The sequence below is a fragment of the Carassius gibelio genome, chromosome A5 (genome assembly GCF_023724105.1).
Source record: "Carassius gibelio isolate Cgi1373 ecotype wild population from Czech Republic chromosome A5, carGib1.2-hapl.c, whole genome shotgun sequence".
Classification (NCBI taxonomy): domain Eukaryota; kingdom Metazoa; phylum Chordata; class Actinopteri; order Cypriniformes; family Cyprinidae; genus Carassius; species Carassius gibelio.
Window position 1 is genome coordinate 25,256,953 of NC_068375.1, and position 9,328 is coordinate 25,266,280.

The 9,328-nt window shown below is 38.9% G+C and overlaps 1 long non-coding RNA gene across 2 annotated transcripts; it reads right to left on the bottom strand.

The window, feature by feature from the left end:
* Positions 1-5,619: 5,619 nt before the first annotated feature.
* Positions 5,620-8,171, bottom strand: LOC128006166 (uncharacterized). 2 transcript variants are annotated; one of them, XR_008178807.1, is made up of 5 exons: positions 7,825-8,171; positions 7,670-7,744; positions 7,534-7,596; positions 7,299-7,451; positions 5,620-5,842 (listed from the first exon to the last, which is right to left on the bottom strand). It is a non-coding gene; the product is annotated as an uncharacterized LOC128006166 (long non-coding RNA). The 2 variants fall into 2 exon arrangements; XR_008178801.1 differs by lacking the exon at positions 5,620-5,842 and having other exon boundaries at positions 6,882-7,451.
* Positions 8,172-9,328: the final 1,157 nt, after the last annotated feature.

Here is a 9,328-nt window from a genome sequence, read left to right on the forward strand (position 1 = left end):
TTTTACATTTATTCATTTAGCAGACGCTTTTATCCAAAGCGACTTACAGATGAAGACAGTGGAAGCAATCAAAAACAACAAAAAGAGCAATGATATATAAGTGCTATAACAAGTCTCAGTTAGGTTAACACAGTACACGTAGGATGGGTTTTTAACTATTATAATAAATAAAAAGAAAACAGAATAAAAAATAAATAAAAGAATAGAGCAAGCTAGTTAGAGGTCTTTACACATACACACACACATACATATACAATTGCATAATAAATGAAAAGAAAATAGAATACAAAAAGATTAGAAAGTTAGTTAGATTAGATAGAATTAGAATAGTGAGTGTTAAAGTTAGAGGGTCAAATAAAGATGGAAGAAATGTGTTTTAAGCCGATTCTTGAAGATGGCTAAGGACTCAGCTGCTCGGATTGAGTTGGGGAGTTCATTCCACCAGAAGGGAACATTTAATTTAAAAGTCCGTAAAAGTGACTTTGTGCTTCTTTGGGATGGCACAATCAAGCGACGTTCACTTGCAGAACGCAAGCTTCTAGAGGGCACATAAGTCTGAAGTAACGAATTTAGGTAAATGGGTGCAGAGCCAGTGGTAGTTTTGTAGGCAAACATCAATGCCTTGAATTTTATGCGAGCAGCTATTGGAAGCCAGTGCAAATTGATAAACAGAGGTGTGACGTGTATTCTTTTTGGCTCATTAAAAATTAATCTTGCTGCCGCGTTCTGAATTAATTGTAAAGGTTTGATAGAATTGGCTGGAAGACCTGCCAAGAGGGCATTGCAACAGTCCAGCCTGGACAGAACAAGAGCTTGAACAAGGAGTTGTGCAGCATGTTCCAAAAGAAAGGGCTTGATCTTCTTGATGTTGAATAAAGCAAATCTGCAGGATCGGACAGTTTTATCAATGTGGTCTGAGAAAGTCAGCTGATCATCAATCATAACTCCAAGGCTTCTAGCTGTTTTTGAAGGAGTTATGGTTGATGTGCCTAACTTGATGGTGAAATTGTGATGGAACGATGGGTTTGCTGGAATCACAAGTAGTTCTGTCTTGGCAAGGTTGAGTTGAAGGTGATGGTCCATCATCCAGGAAGAAATGTCAGTTAGACAAGCTGAGATGCGAATAGCTACTGTCGGATCATCAGGATGGAATGAGAGGTAGAGTTGAGTGTCATCAGCATAGCAGTGGTATGAAAAGCCATGTTTTTGAATGACAGAACCTAATGATGCCATGTAGAAAGAGAAGAGAAGTGGTCCAAGAACTGAGCCCTGAGGCACACCAGTAGTTAGATGTTGAGACTTGGACACCTCACCTCTCCAAGATACTTTGAAGGACCTATCTGATAGGTAAGACTCAAACCATTGAAGTGTTGTTCCTGAGATGCCTTTCGCCAGTAGCGTTGATAGGAGGATCTGGTGGTTAACAGCGGACAGATCAAGCAAGATAAGTACTGAAGATTTGGATTCTGCTCTTGGCAGTCTTAGAGCTTCAACAACTGAGAGCAAGGCCGTCTCAGTTGAATGTCCACTTCTGAAGCCAGATTGGTTGCCGTCAAGGAGATTGTTGTGTGTGAGAAATGTAGAGACTTGTTTGAACACAGCTCGTTCAAGTGTTTTTGCTATAAAAGTAAGAAGGGAAACTGGTCTGTAGTTCTCTAAAAGAGAGGGGTTGAGGTTGGGTTTCTTAAGTAGTGGAGTTATAGTGAAGTGAAGTGACATTCAGCCAAGTATGGTGACCCATACTCAGAATTTGTGCTCTGCATTTAACCCATCCGAAATGCACACACACAGAGCAGTGAACACACACACACTGTGAGCACACACCCGGAGCAGTGGGCAGCCATTTATGCTGCGGCGCCCGGGGAGCAGTTGGGGGTTCGATGCCTTGCTCAAGGCAACCTAAGTCGAGGTATTGAAGGTGGAGAGAGAGCTGATACAATTCCATCCGGCCTGAGACTAGAACCCACAACCCTTCAATTGGGAGTCCAACCCTCTAACTATTAGGCCACGACTTCCCCTATACGTGCCTGTCTAAATGATGAGGGGAAAACACCAGTGTGGAGGGAAGTGTTGATGATGTGAGTGAGTGCAGGTACAACTTCAGGAGAAATGGCTTGAAGGAGATGAGATGGAATTGGATCAAGTGGGCAAGTTGTAGGGTGATTAGAAAGGATGAGTTTTGACACTTCTGCCTCAGAGAGTGAAGAGAAGGATGTAAATGAGTGTAAGTTTGCTGGTGATATGAGCTTGACTGATTGTGGTGTGGAAAATTGTGCACTAATGTGTTTAATTTTATTAATGAAAAACGTTGCAAAGTCGTCAGCTATTAGAGATGAAGCAGGAGGAGGAGGAGGAGGACAAAGAAGTGAGGAAAATGTTTTAAAAAGCATGCGAGAGTTAGATGAATTGTTAATTGTGTTATGGTAGTACGTCCTTTTAGCAGAGGAGACATTAGCAGAGAAAGAAGATAGGAGTGACTGATACACAATAAGATCAGTATTATTTTTGGACTTGCGCCACACCCTTTCAGAAGCTCTAAGCTTAGAACGGTGTTCGCGTAGAACATCAGATAACCAAGGGGCAGAAGGGGTGTTACGGGCTGGCCTGGAAGATAAGGGGCAAACAGTGTCTAAACAAGATGTAAGAGTGGAGCAGAAAGTATCAGTAGCACTGTTAGCATCCAAAGATGCAAACAGTTTAGGGGAAGGAAGTGAAGATGAAACCATTGCAGATAGCTGGGAGGGTGAAAGTGTGCATAGGTTACGTCGAAAGATGACATGTGGAGGGGTAAGTGATGTGTCAGGGATCATGTTGAGGTTAAGAGTGAGGAGGAAGTGATCCGACGTGTGCAGTGGAGTAACCAGAACATGATCAGTAGAGCAGTTTCGTGTATAAATAAGGTCCAGTTGGTTGCCTGATTTGTGAGTAGCAGTAGTTGACACTTGGTTGAGATCAAAAGAGGCAAGCAGAGTGTGGAAATTGGCAAACAGAGGTTTATCTAGATGAATGTTGAAATCTCCAAGCTTAACTAGGGGAGTACCATCCTCAGAAAAGGTTGAGAGCAACACATCTAATTCATCCAAAAAGTTACCCAGTGGTCCTGGGGGTCGATAGACAACTAAAAAATGTATTTTAAAAGGGTAGGTAACAGTAACTGAATGAGATTCAAAGGAGCTGTTGATACCCAAAGATTTATTAGCCTTAGATTAAGGGAAGCACAACTTGGGAAATGAGAGCATCCAAGGTGAAAGCTATAGATTTATTTTAAATTAAATTTATTTACCCCCCGAACACTGGACATAGCAGACATATGAAGTGAATACAAGAAGCTATCAATCAAGAAGGTATCAGGATTATGAATTATTTTAAATTTTTAGTTTTTGATTAATCACTTGGATTAATCATTCATTTTGACAGCACTAATGTTTATTGTATATAGACAACCATACAAGAGTAATTGTTACTAAGCTTGCACTAATGTTCTTGTCCATTGCCCTCACAGATTCCTGCAGCTAAGCTTGGATGTACATTTACATTCCATTAAAGCTTATTGATGACATGCCTCTGAAGTTTGACTTTTTGCACCATAACAATACTTACTGGCAACTAGTCATCATATCTCTAGCTCTTTAATGTATTTGCATTGAACTAGAATGCATTCATTTTCAATGGGCATATATGCGGCTGAAACAGGTAGCCTAGTGCATCCCAAACTTTTCAACATGAACATTTTAATATAACATTATAGTCATTATGGCCTTTAGAAAAATGTTTTTTTGAGGAGGTGGGGTAGTGCACAATAGGCCCCTTTGGCACGGCCTAAGCTTTTGTTCTTAATGGCATTTTTTTTTACCTTACATTACTTTAACTTTTATACTTTAAGTAGTTTTTTAAACCAGTACTTTTACACTTTTACTTGAGTAAAAAGCTTGAGTTTATACTTCAACTTCTACAAAAGTATTTTTAAATCCTAGTATCTATACTAATACTTGAGTAATGAATGCCAATACTTTTGACACCACTGCATTTAAGATTGATTTTAAAGTACTTTTACTCGTTTCTAAATCCCTTAATAACCTAGGACCAAAATACATTGCAGATATGCTCACTAAATATAAACCTAACAGACCACTCAGATCATTAAGATCAAGTCAGTTAGAAATACCAATTGGGTTCACACAAAACAAGGTGAATCTGCTTTTAGTTACTATGCCACACACAATTGGAATCAGCTTCCAGAAGAGATCAGGGCCCGTATTCATAAAGAATCTTAATGCAAAAAGTAGCTCCTAGTGACAAAATTCTGAGAAAATTCTTAGAAATGTGGGCGTTTACTCTTAAAATTAAAGAAAAAAATCCTAGTAAAGAAAAAGTAATTCAGAAAGCATCTTAACCCTTAAAAGAGGTCTTAAGGTCAAACTTGTTAGGAGCACAGACGAGGACTTTTAAGAGGCTTAAGAGTTTCTTTAGCAGAGGAGAAAATGGCAGAAAGACGAAGAGGCAGAAGAAATGTGTTGACAGTGGATGACAGTGAGTGAATTAGATGCTATAGATTATATAAGAATTTATAATTTAATATATAAATTAAAGTAATCACTACATTACGATATTTGGCAACTGGGAAAATGCAACAATGCAATAGTGATGATTTGGGTCTGTCACAACTTTCTGTAAGCAGAGTGATCACACAAACAATTACAGCACTCTCAGAACATCTCATTGTGTCACAGTTCATTTAGTTTCCACTGAACATTCCCACCTGGCAGGCTCAAAAAACTGCATTTATGAATATAGCAGGCTTATAGGTGCGCACAAGCAGGGGGAATGAACCGTTAATTGTTTGTGCTATATGCTCCCATGCCTGCTTCTTGTCCCTTGCTGTGACACCCGGCCCGAATTTTCCTTTAAGAATGGCCTTGTGTTTATCCACTAACTGGGCTAACAATAAACACTGTTCCTCTGTCCAGTTTGGCTTTCTCGCCCTTCTTGGTTTTGATTCCATGTTTGATACATTAAAACCAACATTCAAACTGCACTTAAATAGGACAGCAATCACTGTAATTAGAAAGAGTGGAACAATTTTTATCATTCTAGGCCAATCAAATACCTTATAGGAAATTAAAAGCATGGTAAATAAAAAAATGATTTATATACACACATATAATGTGTGTGTGTGTGTGTGTATGTGAGAGAACGGTCAAATAGGATAAATTACGTAAATTCAAAGTGAGAATTAGAATACATCCTATACTTAAAATCACTCTTTTTTTTTCCTTCTTGGACAACCAACCAAGCTATGACAGCATGTTCAGCATGCAATCCTTGACGGAGCTGAGAAATATCATGTGATTTCCTCATCGTTTCCTGAAGTTAGGTCCGTAAAACTGTTTTCGAGTACAAAATGTAAATTATTGAAGCGGTAATTTTTTTAATTAGTCGTGTTGTTTTTCTTGTTTCATGTGTCACAGTAATGATCAATCTACAGGTTATTTAGTGCTTTAACACATCCTAAAATTTGCATTTTCAAATGTTTTTATATAAAATTAAATCGAGTTTAAATGTCAGGAGTTCCTGTCGGGACGAAAGTAACAGTTGTTCCTTTTGTCTGTCACACCTGGGGGGTATTCCAAAAAGCAGGTTATGTGACATACCTGGGTCTGTTTAAGGGTAAGTTCGTGGATAACCTCAACGTTCGGTTCCAAAAACAGAGGTAACTTTCTGGGTATGTATGTAACCATAGCAACTGACTCTCTGAAGACAACCTGCTCGAGAGCAGGTTATGTTTCAGTGTAACTTCGTTTCAGAAGGTTGGTGAGCATGGCGTGACCTTTTGACGAGGATCCTGTGGACGTAGAAGCACAAATTATACGAGTTTTTTTTTTCGTCGGGAGAGGGTTATAAGACCGCGTATTGATGTGTTTGCATACCCTAATTAATATTTAAATGAGCGTTATCGTTTTTCAAAAGATTCATTAGTTTATTTAACACGTCTTTTAAAACCGCATATCGCAAATGTGACAAACCGCTGCTCTGCGCTTAGCACAGAAAACGTTCTGTGCATAGCACTTAGGTTTTTTGCGTCTGGCCATTTTTTGTACAGTGTGGGCGATTCAGAGCATGTGGGAAAGGCAACTGTGTGTAGAGCCGTTCGTACAGTGTGCCTGGCACTTAAACAGTTGTTACCCACGTTTGTACAGTTCCCTGGCCATAAACCTCTGCTTGTTATTAAAGACGAATTCCACAGAATGGCAGGTTTGTCCTTTGTAGTAAAATATATGACACATATTTAATATTTAGTCATATTAGTAATATCTATACATGTATTCATTATGCACACACTTCATACTTCCATAACTTTCTGTTTCAGGGTTTCCAAATGTAATTGGGTGCATTGATGGCACTCACATTCCTATTAAAGCTCCATCAATAAATGAGGGAGACTATGTTAATAGGAAATCTATTCATAGTATCAATGTGCAGGTAACAACTTAATTTTTTCCCCTTCTTAAAATCATCAAAGTCATTACTTTTTCCACTAACTATAGGTAATATGTGAGGCAACCCAAATCATCACCAATGTCGAGGCAAAATGGCCAGCATCTGTGCATGATGCCAGAATTTTCCGCGAGTCATCATTATGCCAGACATTTCAGCAGGGTATGATTTGCTTTATATAATTTTTTGTTTTTACTATATTTGTGTTGTACACTTCAATCATTACAGGACAGTACAATGGTTACTTGCTGGGGGACAGAGGATACCCTTGTCTGCCCTATTTAATGACACCCCACCCTGAACCTGAGCCTGGACCACAGACACGGTTTAACCTGGCTCACAGCCGAACACGGGCCAAGGTGGAGATGACTATAGGGATCCTCAAATCTCGGTTTCAGTGTCTGCGTAGGCTCCGGGTTAGTCCAGAGAGGGCATGCAACATTATTGGGGCTTGTGTTGTGCTTCACAATATTGCCACTATAAGAGGAGAGAGCCACCCTCCTTGTATTGAGGAAGATGGCCCAGAGGAACACCGACAGATTTTAGAGGCCAACAGAGACGGAAGACTTTTGAGAGACAGGATTTGTCAAAATTACTTTTATTAGTTTTTTTGGCAATGGTCTGCCAGGCAGTTTATTTCTTCATTTCCAGAAAAACAGTAAAATTCATTAAAATGTTTTTTTTTTATATTGCTTTACACATACATACATAGATACAGATAGATAGATAGATAGAGACAGACACAGACAGACAGACGGACCACTTTTAACATGCAACAGATTAATATTCAGACAAGTTCTCACCTTAAGGCGATTCTCAAGTAATTCTATTTCAAGTGCTGCGTTTTTAATGAGGAGCCTTTTCTCTTCCATTTGAAGCTGTATAAGGTCCATCTCCATGTCACTTTTTCTTATTTGTTTTTGAAGATGGACCTTATACAGCTCCTTTGCTGGCAACTAAGGTGGAAAAATGTAATAAATGAGATTGTTTGGTCAGACAATAAAATTCAAATATAGACACATGGACACAAATTCTTACCCTGCTTAGATTGTGTGCTGAGGCTGAAGGACCCTCATCTGTGGGCAAATCCCTAGGTATGTACTATGAAAGGACAATGACAGTTTGTTACTCTAATGCAAAAAGGGGCCATACATCATAATGGTATGCATCATACCTCAGTGGATCTACCAGCATTGTCCACTTCTGTCACAGCAGATGTGGTCTCTTCATCGTCATCATCATCTTCATCCTACAAGACAAATATTCAAGTATACATTATTTGGCAAAAAAACAAAAAAACCTAAAAGTACCTGACAACAAATCACTTACAACTGTGACAGACTGTGTTCTTTCTGGAGAGTCCAATAATACAATCCGTCCATCAGTATCTATAAGAACACACAACCCGTTAAATTCTCAATATTATAAAAGAAAGGGAGTCGCCCTTTATTAAGGGATAGAGCCAGCTCCTCAGATGGGGTGAGGGGAGGTTGTGGTGGCCCCCCGCCAGTTAGACGGGCTTCAGTCTTCTTTCTGTTAGCTGCATGACAGAATGAATATACTAAATCCTGTTATAATAATAGTTCAGTAATTGTGTAATCAAATATTACCTTTTTGCAGAATGTTTTTGTGTTTCATTTTGACTTGGCTTAAAGTTCTTGTGGCTCCAGAAGGATTACACCGTATTAAATAAGAAATATACATCATTATTTCAAGCTAAAGAAATAAATGGCAGGAAAAGTAAATGCTTTCATAGTGATTTAACATATTCAAAAGGATGTATAAGTCATACTTCATTATTTTGCATTTCAATAAAACAGGAGCAAATACCAAATTTGTAATTTAATACACTCACGCATTTACTCTGTCCGTTATTTTTTGCCAAGCCAACTCTCTTGCTTTAGCCGATGCAGCTGTATTGCTTCTTTTTTATATTATTGGCTCAAACTCCTCACAAGCATACATTAAAACTTCCAACTCCTCTGTGAAATACGCCGCTCTCTTTTTTTCGCTTTGAGTTTCCATGGTGACTCGTGAAATCGGCGATCCATTGAAAATGTCTTTATACATGCACCGTGCACGCGCATTAACTCTGGGTAACCAGTAAGAGGTTGATTAAACTAACTCTTCTCAGGTGTTTTGGAACCGACATACTCATGGTATGCCTGTGTGGCGTGGCAACTCGAAGTTAATTAATTATGATATAACTACCGACTACGCCAGAATGTGGCGTGGCAACTTGAAGTTAATTAATTATGATATAACTACCGACTACGCCACCCCTCTAAAGTGAGGGGAACTAAATACTTGATGGAATTTAGACACACAGGTTCGTTACCATAGGAGGCAGAGACAGAGGCACTAGTGTATACAAATATTTATTAAATTCACAAAGTAGAAAATACACCTTTTAAAAGATCAGGCAAAGATATGAATCGACCAGGCATACATTAATCAGTTTTACGAAGGCTTACCCCTAGCAGGGTAGGCTAGCTGCAAAAGTGGCTATTCGTAAAAGCACACACACACACACACACACACACACACACAGAGTGAGGTGAGTGACTACAAACGACAATCCACACTCCGTGCTCCAAACACCACCACCACCAGGATACTAGGACAGCTAGCCACCCGACTCAGGGGCCTAAAACACAAAGAACACAATTTACTCAAATGTACAAAACGAAATTAATCTAAAGCCTGATTGACTGAAACAATTACCAAAACACACAACAAAATGTAAAAAAAAAATGAACAATGGTCACTTAAAGAAAACTAAAATGAAAAGGAAAGAAATATATATTTAAAGCAAAAGTTTTAACAAATCACT